Source organism: Oncorhynchus mykiss, chromosome 15 (assembly GCF_013265735.2).
Source record: "Oncorhynchus mykiss isolate Arlee chromosome 15, USDA_OmykA_1.1, whole genome shotgun sequence".
NCBI classification, from domain to species: domain Eukaryota; kingdom Metazoa; phylum Chordata; class Actinopteri; order Salmoniformes; family Salmonidae; genus Oncorhynchus; species Oncorhynchus mykiss.
The window spans coordinates 58,998,512-59,012,903 of NC_048579.1; the positions used below are offsets into that span (position 1 = coordinate 58,998,512).

Below are 14,392 nucleotides of genomic sequence, written 5' to 3' on the forward strand. Positions count from 1 at the left end.
TTAACAAACTATAGTTTTGGCAAGTCAGTTAGGACATCTACTTTCTGCATGACACAAATCATTTTTCCAACAATTGTTAACAGACAGATTATTTCACTTATAATTCACTGTATCACAATTCCAGTGGGTCAGAAGTTTACATACACTAAGTTGACTGTGCCTTTAAACAGCTTGGAAAATTCCCGAAACTGATGTCATGGCTTTAGAAGCTTCTGATAGGCTAATTGACATAATTTGAGTCAATTGGAGGTGTACCTGTGGATGTATTTCAAGGCCTACCTTCAAACTCAGTGCCTCTTTGCTTGACATCATGGGAAAATCTAAATAAATCAGCCAAGACCTCAGAAAAAAATTGTAGACCTCCACAAGTCTGGTTTATCCTTGGGAACAATTTCCAAACACCTGAAGGTACCACGTTCATCTGTACAAACAATAGAATGCAAGTATAAACACCATAGGACCACGCAGCCGTCATACCGCTCAGGAAGGACACGCGTTCTGTCTCCTAGAGATGAACGTACTTTGGTGCGAAAAGTGCAAATCAATCCCAGAACAACAGCAAAAGACATTGTGAAGATACTGGAGGAAACAGGTACAAACGTATGTACTGTATATCCACAGTAAAAAAAAAGTCCTATATTGACATAACCTGAAATGTAGTTCAGCAGGGAAGAAGCCACTGCTCCAAAACCTCCATAAAATAGCCAGAATACAGCTTGCAACTGCACATGGGGACAAATATCGTACTTTTTGGGGACATGTCCTCTGGTCTGATGAAACAAAAATAGAACTGTTTGGCCATAATGACCATCGTTATGTTTGCAGGAAAAGGGCGAGGCTTGCAAGCTGAAGAACACCATCCCAGCCATGAAGCAAGGGGGTGACAGCATCATGTTGTGGGGGTGCTTTGCTGCAGGAGGTACTGGTGCACTTCACAAAATAGATGGCATCATGAGGGGGGGGGAAATTATGGGGATATATTGAAGCAACATCTCAAGACATCAGTCAGGAAGTTAAAGCTTGGTCGCAAATGGGTCTTCCAAATGGAAAACGACCCCAAGCATACTTCCGAAGTTGTGGCAAAATGGCTTAAGGACAACAAAGTCAAGGTATTGGAGTGGCCATCACAAATCCCTGACCTCAATCCTATAGAACATTTGTGGGCAGAACTGAAAAAGTGTGTGCGAGCAAGGAGGCCTTCTAACCTGACTCAATTACACCATCTCTGTCAGGAGGAATGTGACTAAATTCACCCAACTTATTGTGGGAAGCTTGTGGAAGGCTAACCGAAACGTTTGACCCAAGTTAAACAATTTAAAGGCAATGCTACCAAATACTAATTGAGTGTATGTAAACTTCTGACTTCAACTGTATACATATATATTATTATTATTTTTTTAAATTGGGTGGAGCACAAAACAATTTATGCAACAAGGATCTTAATCCAGGAGGGGATTGAATGTCTCATTTGTAACGAAGAAGCTTGGTCTTGACTCTTAGCCACTTAACTAGCAAGTTATTTGGCCATTTTGAGTCTGTAATCGAACATGACTCCAGCTATGCAGAAGGCCAGCATCCCGGAGTCTTCTCCTCACTGTTGACGTTGAGACTGGTGTTTTGCGGGTACTATTAAATGAAGCTGCCAGTTGAGGACTTGTGAGGCGCCTGTTTCTTGAACTAGACACTCTAATGTACTTGTCCTCTTGCTCAGTTGTGCACCGGGGCCTCCCACTCCTCTTTCTATTCTGGTTGGAGCCTGTAATCGAAACCACAAATGCTGATGCTCCAGATACTCAACTAGTCTAAAGAAGGCCAGTTTTATTGCTTCTTCAATCAGAACAACAGTTGTCAGCTGTGCTTACATAATTGCAAAAGGTTTTTCTAATGATCAATTAGCCTTTTAAAATGATTAACTTGTATTAGCTAACACAACGTGCATTGGAACACAGGAGTGATGGTTGCTGATAATAATAAGACCTATTTAGCTATTCCATAAAAAATCTGCCGTTTCCAGCTACAATAGTAATTTACAACATTAACAATGTCTACACTATATTTCTCATCAATTTGATGTTATTTTAATGGACAAAATATGTAATTTTCTTTCAAAAACAAGGACATTTCTAAGTGACCCCAAACTTTTGAACGGTAGTGTAGGTATTTTGAAATACCCCAGTACACAGTATAAACGGTATATTGCCCAAACCTACATCCAATTAAGATGACTGTAAAGCCCAACATTCTAATCTGAATGTCCCTCCTAATGACTAGTAAATTATTTGGTTTCCAGCTAGACATTCTTCCCTAACCATTCATCCCTGTCCTCCTGTGGGAATCAAATCATGTTTCATAGAAAAAATAAATTCAGCTTGTGAAATTCTTGTAATTATTTGTCAGTAGTTGGTCCATGGAGAATGTGTGTCACGTTGAACACCTTACCCATTATGTCTGGGGTTTGAACCCCGGTGACCTCTCTCTGTTGTGTCTTTTCTCAGAAAAAAAGGTTTAATAATGTGAGCGAGGGCTTTGCCTGGCAAAACAGATGAATGTGAATGCCGATGGGTTGAGCCAACAGCATGCAGAGCATTACTAATAAGACAGGGCGATGGGTTGAGCCAACAGCATGCAGAGCATTACTAATAAGACAGGGCGATGGGTTGAGCCAACAGCATGCAGAGCATTACTAATAAGGCAGGGCGATGGGTTGAGCCAACAGCATGTAGAGCATTACTAATAAGACAGGCCGATGGGTTGAGCCAACAGCATGCAGAGCATTACTAATAAGACAGGACGATCGGTTGAGCCAACAGCATGCAGAGCATTACTAATAAGACAGGGCGACGGTTTGAGCCAACAGCATGCAGAGCATTACTAATAAGACAGGGCGATGGGTTGAGCCAACAGCATGCAGAGCATTACTAATAAGACAGGGCGATGGGTTGATCCAACAGCATGCAGAGCATTACTAATAAGACAGGGCGATGGGTTGAGCCAACAGCATGCAGAGCTTTACTAATAAGACAGGGCGATGGGTTGAGCCAACAGCATGCAGAGCATTACTAATAAGACAGGGCGATGGGTTGAGCCAACAGCATGCAGAGCATTACTAATAAGACAGGGCGATGGGTTGAGCCAACAGCATGCAGAGCATTACTAATAAGACAGGGCGATGATGGGAACATTTAAAGGTCTATGAATTTCATAGAGCAACAACAATATCTAATCTAAAAGAGCATCGATCACAGTTCATAATTTTGAAGTCATTCAGCTTTTCATCCACATCAAGGTGTTCCTGGAGACATCATATTGATTGGAAGAAAGAATACTTCAATAGCAACGTTGATCGCTTGAATCGTCTCTTAATTATTTTGCAATTAATGAATCTATTGTAGTCCGTGGTTGTTGTTTTGTTTGCGTGCGTATCCAAGGAACATGCATAGGCTGAGTCACCTCTGGTGCGACTCTGAATAAGGAAGTGTCGACGTGGAGAGAAAAACTAGATTAGTTATGCATGACATTTACCAGACAGAAATATGGTCAGTGATCCTCTTGACAGGCCGTGTTGCTACTCTGCCTGTGGTCTCAATTTCCTCTACTTCCTTCACCTGATGGGGAAGCTGTGCCTCTCACAGAGAAGACCTCAGATGTGTAATTTGGACACTGCGCCTCTCATTTCCATGCAGATGCATTTGGCCTCGTTTTCATAATTTCTCGTCCTCCCGCCTGTCGCCCGTCTTGTCTCCCTCGCTTCCCTCGCAGCATCATCTGGGGCAGGTCTGGCCTTGTCATCCAGCCGTTGACAACCACGCGAGCTGACAGCCGCCCACTCGGCCCCGCGTCTATGCTGTATGTGGGGGGAAGGGGTGCTTTATGCCCCCCTCAGCACCTCCTGATCCACCTACACCCCCGTCCCCCCGTCCGTCCCCCCCCGTCCCCCCATCTCCCCTCTGGGTAGATTCGGGGGTGACAAGGCGCTCTGCCGTGTCACATCATCCATCAGGCTGTCAGAGGCTGTCGACCAGACCAGGAATGCCACAGATCTGTAAACAACCGAGTGAGAGACACGGCCGTCCCTGGGTCCCGTGCAGCAGGCCAAGCAGGCCTCTCCTCCTGGATGACTCACTCTCCCCCATGCCACGCCAGAGAGGGGACACAAAGACACAGACAGAAGCTACTTCTGATCAGCACACCGCCAGGTGGAAATGACTAACACCTCTTGATGCATGTTGTTTATGTGTCTGCACACCCTGCCGGAACCATGAGAATGATCAATGAACTATGTTACTCTGTGATGAGGGAATGATGTCATTATATCAATAGGGAGGAATTGATAGAGCACCTGGTGGAGTGGTTGTTCTTGTCAACATGCTTAAATTGAGATGTTGAAAGGATTCTTCTCAGGCTGTCTGGCAACGGCAAACCTAAATCCTCATTATAGCATAACCATAAGCTAAATGTATTTCTCTCAAAACATCACCACTTTTCTGGAGCTGTGATGCACGTAAGAACTCATGGCGAGAAAGATTACATTTAAAAGAAAAATTATACTGGAACATTTGAGTTGTCCAAATTGTTAAAGAATCGTAATGAACTCCCTCAACTCAGAACTGACGAGGTGATTTTGTAGTTTTCACTCTGAGGTGATGAAACGAAGACTGTGACAGTTTTATTGGGTTGTATATTTTCTCCATTAAGGCAGAAAGACTTCAGGTGTCTACGGATGGATTGGCTGTTGATGACTGCATGCAGAAACAGGCATGCACACTTTCATTACCCACTCGGCCAAACAGTAATCTGTCCGTGCAGATGGCTGAAGGGGGGATTAATTTACTTTTTCATTAGTCTGTAATTATTTTTTCCCACCACATGATTAATATTGTCACTTTGATTTTCTCGTGAGGGCATTCAATTATAGAGACCATGTGACTGCAGACTGTGGAATCACAACTAGGGGTGGATGACATTATGTCAATCCCCTATGCTAACCTCATATTGCCCCCCCCCCACCCCCACCCCCTTCCCTCTTAGTCTCTGAAGTCTAACCTCCAAAAAATCTACTTTTGGGCCAGCCAGGGCCTGTTGGAGCGTAGTGGGTTGAGCTGTTGGCTGGGACTTGGCCAGGTTGCCGCTGGGCCAGGCTATGTGTGAAGGCCAGCAGGGAGGGTACAGCTGGTGTCCCGACTGTGGAGCGCACAGCCAGGCCATCTCTGCTGACGGGGATTCAGCCCAGAGCCGCTGAGCTGCCGTATGGCCTCCGAAGGGGATGGGTCCGGCCCCCCCTCTACAATCAGCACAATGATCTATAGCCAGAGCCACAAATATAGTAGGGTAATTCCACGTTAACAGAGTAACACAGAGACTCAGATTCTTCACTTTAAAATGCATGTCAAACAAAAACCAATGATTGAAAAGTTAAACAAACCATACAACGCTATGCACAATAACTACTTGTAACAATTGCTACAGATTTTTTTTTTGACAAAAATAAATTTACTTGAAGAACAGTGCAGATGCAACATTTTGTAAGAGAATAACGGCACAAACAGCACAAATCATTGTTCTTCAAGTAAATGTGTTTTTGTCAAATTTTCAGTGGAAATTGTTAAAAGTAGTCCTTGTGCGTAATGTTGTATGATTTGTTTAACTTTGCAATCATTGTTTTTTGTTTGACTATAGAAGGTGAACAATCTGAGTCTGCGTCACTTTGTTACCGTGGAATTGTCCAATACACAGTTCTGTAAACTCAGTTTGAGATGAGGAATTTGAATGGCCGCAAAGTTCCAAGGCAATGACATCTAAGTATGAATATTCTGTTTCTCTACTAATGGCTCTGTGTAACTGTGGTGTGTGGTAGGAGGATGACCTTGGAGTGTGGGAGGTGGGGATAGCTCAGCAGAGAGCTTGGTGACTCACCTATAGAGAGAAGCTTTGGAATTTGTGAATCGTGGTTGCAAATCGTGATTCTCGAACGGGTGTCTTTTGAGGATATTGGACATTGGGCAATTACTGGATGTAATGGGGTTGCATATGAAAATGTTCATAGCCTTTTGTGAATGAATTAGATCAGGGGAAGCTTGATTTCTAGTTAAATTCATACATCAGTTATGTTGATGTGCATTATAAAATCTAGTAGATATAGCAATGTGCCTGTTCTCATTTAAATGACCTTCTTATGTAGAGTAAAAATATAGACTGAAAGGCAAAGGAAATAAAATTGACATTTGTATGGAGGCGGGGTTCAAGCTGTCATTGCCAATGTCATCCATACCAATAATCTTCCTGGCTAAAATGGCGACTGATCTTTACCATTCTGAAGGACTAGCTTTTGTCATCATGTTGTTATAGCCGCTGACCAGGCAGCTGTTAGTGCTACACACCAAAGTTAGTTAGAGAGGATTTCCATTGGTACTCCCCCATCCCAGAGTTCACAGAGACTGTTTAAGAGAGTGTACTGTAGGGATTTGTGATGACTATCTGTATGAGGTAAGCAGTTGTTCAGAGGCACCACCAGGCTTCTAACGGTTCTGACTGCAGAGAGGGCGCACAGTGTATCTACATGTATACTGTATGTAACACACTTGTTGGCAGGGGCCAATGTCAAAGTGAATACTAAATGGGTCAGCTACGTTATTAAACATGAGATATAGCTAATGACGCCCATTCACCCATTCAGGCTCGTGCTGTTCAGAAAATACTACTTGGTTTGAGTAAATAAAGCATGGCAAAGTAATAGAAGTGAAATGATTTTACTCGTACTGTTCATAGTTATTTTGTTTTCCTCTCCTCCTGGATGACTCACTCTCCCCCACGCCACGCCAGAGAGGGGACACAAAGACACAGACAGAAGCTACTTCTGATCAGCACACCGCCAGGTGGAAATGACTAACACCTCTTGATGCATGTTGTTTATGTGTCTGCACACCCTGCCGGAACCATGAGAATGATCAATGAACTATGTTACTCTGTGATGAGGGAATGATGTCATTATATCAATAGGGAGGAATTGATAGAGCACCTGGTGGAGTGGTTGTTCTTGTCAACATGCTTAAATTGAGATGTTGAAAGGATTCTTCTCAGGCTGTCTGGCAACGGCAAACCTAAATCCTCATTATAGCATAACCATAAGCTAAATGTATTTCTCTCAAAACATCACCACTTTTCTGGAGCTGTGATGCACGTAAGAACTCATGGCGAGAAAGATTACATTTAAAAGAAAAATTATACTGGAACATTTGAGTTGTCCAAATTGTTAAAGAATCGTAATGAACCCCCTCAATTTTCTAATTATACTGGAACATCCAAATTGTTAAAGAATTGTGTTGAACCCCCCCCCCCCCCCCCTCCCATTCAGGACTGGTAAGGTGATTTTGTGGTTCTCACTCTGAGGTGAAGAAATGACGACTTGGTTTGCCCCTCTGTCTTCTGAATTTAAACAAGATCCCTTTTGATAATGCATAGCAAAGTAATAGAAATGAAATGATTTTACTCATGCTTTTCATAGTGATTAGGTTATTTTATTTTCAGCGGTTTATGCCTTTAAATCATGTGGTGCACATCATGAGAATCAGTAAATGGAGAAGATGAAGAACACACACACACACGCTCAACTATAAAGGAGAGATGAGGTGGAAACCAGACGGCTGCCGCTCAATATGACATCTCCAGATTGAGATTAGCCCCTTTTCACTCCCAGAATGCCCCAAGACTGTGTTTGACACTGTGTGTGTGGGAACATGAAAGGAGTCAGAACGCTCTCCTGCTTAGCCCTCCATCATGACCTTTCAGCCCAGCCAGCCCTGCTCCTCATTCAATCCCCTATTGATTCCTTCCTGGTATTTCAGAGATTTTGATTTGAGGTGCAGAGGAACACTTTCTTGAAAGTTGAACTACTGTTTATTTCCTTCGTGAATTCCATCTCATTATAAATGTAAAGATCCACTAGGGAATTATGTGTATGTTGCATAATGAGGTATTGTATGCAATTTCCTGTAAAAATATATAATTTCATCAATGTTATCATGGTGCCCAGTGTTGCACATCCTCATCAAATAACTATCCTGAAGGATACAGAGCAGACCAGAGGATAGCACTTATTGGATGGTGTTGCTGATCTCCTTCCAGGCTGTCACATGGAGTGAATAAGCATCCCCCTCCTAGTGCCTGGGTCAGAGTCACGACTCTTTCATCATTTTAATGAAATATTGCCTTGCAGTGTTTGTTGAGCTCCTCTATTGATGAGCTCTCCCCCCCTCTCTGGGGAAATCATGTCTCCTTCATGGGCATGATCTGACGGGACCTCTGTGTGTGTGCGTGTGTGTGTGTGTCTGTGTGTGTGTGTGTGTGTGTGTGTGTGTGCGTGTGCGTGTGCGTCTGTGTGTGTGTGTGTGTGTGTGTGTGTGTGTGTGTGTGTGTGTGTGTCTGTGTCTGTGTCTGTGTCTGTGTCTGTGTCTGTGTCTGTGTCTGTGTCTGTGTCTGTGTGTGTGTGTGTGTGTGTGTGTGTCTGTGTGTGCGTGTGCGTGTGCGTGTGCGTGTGTCTGTGTGTGTCTGTCTGTGTGTGTGTGTGTGTGTGTGTGTGTGTGTGTGTCTGTGTGTGCATGTGTGTGTGTGTGTGTCTGTGTGTGTGTGTGTGTGTGTGTGTGTGTGTGTGTGTGTGTGTGTGTGTGTGTGTGTGTGTGTGTGTGTGCGTGTGTGTGTGTGTGTGTGTGTGTGAATGTACAGTATGTCTTAATGTGTGTGTGCAGAGGCAAGCCAGGGTTTTCCATGCATACAGAAACCCTGCACCCTTCACCCACTCACAAGCACACACACACACCCACACAGCTCCCAAAGGGGGGATTTTTGGGAGTGTCCTTGCTTGTCATTGATGGTGTGCCCTGCGATGTTGGGCTCAGACACAGGAGGGGGTGTTATGTGTGCTGAAAGGGTCATCTTACTTTACCGCCGCCAGAGCAGAGCACAACAGATCCCCCGTCCCTAGCATCTCCCCTCGACTCAGCCAATCACAGCCAAGGACTCTGTGATGTAGCGCCCCTCTCACTTGAGGGATTCCGAAGGAACTGCCGAATGACGACGGTCCGCTTAAACAGCCCAGTCTCTCCCTTCTCTCTCTTTCTCCACCTCCTCCCTCTCTCTCTCTCTCAGCCCAGCGCTCGGTGCATCCACTGTCGTTTCTAACGGGGGATAATAGAGCGCCACCCGTACTGCTCCCTCAACTCTGGCCACAAAATAAAGGCGGCAGACGGTGACAACATCAGCATTAGCAACAGGAGGCTCCTCTCTGATCTCCTCCTCCTCTCCTTTTGTCTAAAGACTCCTCCTCTCTCTGTCTCTCTCTCTCTTTCTCTCCCAGAGACTGCCTTGTTCCCTCCAGATGAGATCTTCTCCACATCCGGACGGACAGATCGGGAGCTGACAGCATGCTGTGCCAGGTAAAATGAGACATTCCCTTTCTGGGGTACCGCAAAAGTTATGGGCATGAGTAGCGTGGAGGTGAGGGAGGGGCTGTGTTTGTTTGGGTGAGTGTGATTGCTATCTGATTGATATTGAGAAGAGGAGTGGAGGGAGAGGGGCAGGGGAAGTCTACTCTCTGACAACTCCCACCGCTTTGGCGTGGCACCATTTTTGGCGCCCATTTCCGTGTGGCTGCGCCCCAGCGGGCGAGGTGTTAGCGTGGTTATTAGGAGATGGAAGACTATGTACAGGTTGAAATTAGGTGATATAAGCAGAGAGATGAGTAGCTGGAGGCACGGCTCCGGAAACAGAGACCACTGTGTTGATGTCTGGGTGGATGGATGGAGGGATGAGGTGGAGGGAAGGGGGTGGAAGATGAGCAGCTGCTTTCATCCTGGGGAAGCTAATCCCTCTCACCATCAGATAAAATGGCCCGGCTGTGGCTCCGTCTTTTCCTCCTCCATCCGTCACGTGACGGGTTTATCTTTGGCATGACTTGCTTAGGGAGGAACGGAGCACACTATTGATTCGGAAAAGAGCTATAATGCCATTTGGAATAAGGAGCCAAATGTCGCTCTCAATCCTTTAACCCCTTAGTTGTGCTGCTTCCTGTTTCTGCACAGGTGTGTGGGATAAACATCATATACAGAATCTTCTTTGCACAGCAGTCTATCGCTGTTGATAAGATTGAAAAAACGTTGCGAGCCCTCGAGCTGCGAACATGGATAGCTTCTTAACATCACTCTCAGTTGGTGTCGGGTCCACTAACATGGGGCCTTTGTCACAATGAACACACGTACTGTGATAACCCCATGTACTGAGCCCAGTCTGAAACATGTCAAGCATATCCCTAGTTATTGTACTGTTGCTCTCTCTCTCTAACAAACAAGGCATGGGCACAGGTCGCCTGTTTCCCCGCCCGCCCATTATTACCTCGTATCTCAGGTGGTATGGATAAACCGGTTGCTATGAGAGTCCTACCCAAGAGAGACTACCAAGCGGGTTTGCTCAGCTGTAGCCCTGGGCTCATGCAATTGAGACTCTCAGCCCCAGCCTCCCTCAGTCGCTGTGAATACATTAACCGGGAGGTGCCCATGTCAAACTGTTGCCAGGTGATAGTAGCGAGAAGGGAAGCAACTCTCCCTCCTGCCCTCCCTCCCTGCCCCACCCTGTTGCCATCCCTCCCACCCACCCTTCCTCCTCTCCCAAATCACAATTTTCTCCCCAGCTCATTTCTCCAGACAGCAGCTTGTTGTTTACATACTGTCTGGGAGAGCTTTGCAGACGCTTCGTTTCATAACCACTAACTGAATCAGATGTGATAGGGGAAGATGGGGCTGGTCTCTAGCTGGTGGATGCCATGTGCACTGTGTTATTGTGATGACTTATTGAAACACAACAGGCAGAGAATACTTCTGTCATTCACCGGTCATATGGGAATACAGGAAACACCGTTGGGGTAGATCTGTGTGACATGGTTTTTCCATCCGTTTACATTTATATTTCAGTCATTTAGCAGACACTCTTATCCAGAGCGACTTACAGGAGCAATTATGGTTAAGTGCCGTGCTCAAAGGCATATTGACAGAGTTTTGTTCACCTAGTCTTCTCTGGGATTCGAACCAGCAACCTTTCAGTTACTGGCCCAATGCTTTGCTACCTGCTGCCCCAATAAGGCCAATTAGGCCAATAATCCAATAAGGCCTCAAGAAACCCTAACAAGACAATGTCTGTGAGAGCAACAACTTCCCAACCAGAGAGGAAGGGGCAGATATTGAGCTCAAATAAATCAAGCATCCCCTCTGTCGCCGGAGGTAGCATCATGTTTTATCATCCTCGTTAAATCGCCAATAATGAGGAGGACTAGGAGGCTGCTGCCCCGAGCCTGATGTGCAAACAGCCCTAACCTTTTGATTCAGCCCTGGTTATTTTGGGTTTGCCTTTTCAAAACCCAAGTCTTCTGGGTCAGAAAGGGCAGCTGGCAGGATGACTTGGTGTTTGCTCAGAGCTCTTTATTTTAAACAGCTGTTGTTAATGAGAGCCGATGATTGAGGAGGAGAAGGGGGAAGAGGAGATGGAGAGGGAGGAGGGGGAGGGTGCTATTGTCATTGCAAAATAGAAGGTTAAAAATAGTCTCTGTATGATTTGACATCGTGCGGCCGTTTGGCAGCAGGTTGCTCTGAAAGGAAGTGCACCAATCAATGACATGCTCATGAAGTGGCCTGTGTTGGCCAATGATGAATGCTTCCAATATCAGGACCTGACGTCCCTCTCACCTTTCACTGTCTGCAGCTCCAATATCAGGACCTGACATGCCTCTCACCTTTCACTGTCTGCAGCTCCAATATCAGGACCTGACGTCCCTCTCACCTTTCACTGTCTGCAGCTCCAATATCAGGACCTGACGTCCCTCTCACCTTTCACTGTCTGCAGCTCCAATATCAGGACCTGACGTCCCTCTCACCTTTCACTGTCTGCAGCTCCAATATCAGGACCTGACGTCCCTCTCACCTTTCACTGTCTGCAGCTTCAATATCAAGACCTGACGTCTCTCTCACCTTTCACTGTCTGCAGCTCCAATATCAGGACCTGACGTGCCTCTCACCTTTCACTGTCTGCAGCTCCAATATCAAGACCTGACGTCCCTCTCACCTTTCACTGTCTGCAGCTCCAATATCAGGACCTGACGTGCCTCTCACCTTTCACTGTCTGCAGCTCCAATATCAGGACCTGACGTGCCTCTCACCTTTCACTGTCTGCAGCTCCAATATCAGGACCTGACGTGCCTCTCACCTTTCACTGTCTGCAGCTCCAATATCAGGACCTGACGTCCCTCTCACCTTTCACTGTCTGCAGCTCCAATATCAGGACCTGACGTGCCTCTCACCTTTCACTGTCTGCAGCGGATTCGGTTGTCCATGTCAAAGGCAAAAGCAACTTCACAGTAGCCTCAGAAACACTCACGTCTGCTCGCTAGATGGTACAGATACAGAACCGGCTCCAGGCATAAGCGACATGAGCAGTAAGTCATGGAAAAATGTGTCGAATTGCATGAAATTACAGAAGCTTTAAACTAAAAACTATTCTCTCTACCCCATGGCAAAATTAGTAGAATTCCAGGAAATGTACTTTAAACATATATTTTTCTCTCAGCTGTCAAGAGGTGGGGCCACTGTACAGCCGGCCCTGTACAGATATGAGGGTGTCTGAGTGTGCCTGTCTGAGAGGTGGAAAGAGCTGCTATTTTCATCTAAAAAAAGCTTTTATAGCCACCTATAAAAAACCATGCATTTTAGATTCCTTGAGTGTGAAGAACCATAGAGCACCGTTTAACATCCAAACCAATGACAAAGACAGAGGATCACAGAGCAGGTTGTAGTTGGCTAACCATTCTGCATGGGCCAGATACATCACGGGGGCAAGTGGCCCCCAGGGATGTGTAGTGTAGCCGGATAAATCATGTTGTGTTCAGGCAGCAAGTCGTCCCAAGGTCAGATTCACAGTAAGGGGGAGAATAGGGATGACATATCTTGTGCAACAGTGTATGTACTGTATGTGGAACAGAACTCTATACTGTCCAAATGTTGCTTTTTACCTGGTCCAGATAGGGACGACTATTGGAAACATACCTTTGATATGTTTTATCATCTTATTTCCGAGGCATGAATTCAGTTGCATTTCTCACACCTCTAATTCAAACAGACAACGGGGCTCAGTGAGGACGGTGTGATAGCCCCTGGACAGATCAAAGAGAACGCTCTTGTCTGTGGTTTTCTCTTCTGAATTCTGCCCCTGTTTAGCTCCTGGGCCAGCTACCCTCTCTGACCTTTCCCCTCTGAAATCCTTTAAACAAGGCTTCAAACAACAACCATACAATGCAATCTCACTGCTAGCACCTGTAACTTTGCCATAGGGCCAACTGTCATGAAATACACTACATGACCAAAAGTATGCTGACACCTGCTCGTCGAACATCTCATTCCAAAATCAAGGTCATTAATATGGAGTTGGTCCCCCCTTTGGTGCTATAACAGCCTCCATTATTCTGTGGAGGCTTTCCGCTAGATGTTGGAACATTTCTGCGGGGACTTTCATCCACTGTCGTTTCTAACGGGGGATAATACAGTGCCACCCGTACTGCTCCCTCAAAGCTGGCCACACACTAAAGGCGGCTTCCATTCAGCCACAAGAGCATTTGTGATGTTGGGCAATGATGTTGGGCGATTAGGCCTGGTTCGCAGTCAGGTTTACAATGAATTCCAAAGGTGTTTGATGTCAGGGCTCTGTGCAGGCCAGTCAACTTCTTGCACACCAATCTGGACAAACCATTTCTGTATGAGCCTTGATTTAAGCACGGGGGCATTGCCCTGCTGAAACAGGAAAGGGCCCCAAACAACTATTCCTCCTCCACCAAACTATACAGTTGAAACTCTGCTTTGGGGCAGGTAGCACTCTCCAGGCATCTGCCAATCCCAGATTAATCTGTCAGACTGCCAGATGCTGAAGCGTGATTCATCACTCCAGAGAACGCGTTTCCACGTTCTAGAGTCCAATGGTGGCAAGCTTTACACCAGTCCAGCCATCGCTTGGCATTGCGTATGGTGATCTTAGGCTTGTGTGCGGCTGCTCGGCCATGGGAACCGATTTCATGAAGCTCTCGACAAACAGTCCTTGTGCTGACATTCAAGAGGCAGTTTGGAACTCGGTAGTGAGTGTTGCAACCGAGGACAGATGATTTCTACGCACTATGTGCTTCAGCATGCGACAGTCCCGTTCTGTGAGCTTGTATGGCCTACCACTTCGCGGCTGAGCCGTTGTTGCTTCTATATGCTTCCACTTCACAATAGCAGCCCTTACAGTTGACCCGGGCAGCTCTAGAAGAGCAGAAATTGATGAACTGACTTATTGGAAAGGTGGCATCCTATGACGATGCCACGTTGAA

The 14,392-nt window shown here is 45.8% G+C and overlaps 1 protein-coding gene across 2 annotated transcripts in view; it reads left to right on the forward strand.

Annotated features, from left to right (window-relative positions):
* Nucleotides 1-9,044: 9,044 nt before the first annotated feature.
* The window catches only part of LOC110490458 (synaptotagmin-1), a 213,885-nt gene continuing 208,537 nt past the window's right edge, over nucleotides 9,045-14,392 (forward strand). For both annotated transcript variants that reach the window (XM_036944838.1, XM_036944841.1), the window contains exon 1: nucleotides 9,045-9,428. The gene's annotated coding sequence lies outside the window, so the exon portion shown is untranslated. The remainder of the gene's footprint in view (nucleotides 9,429-14,392) is intronic.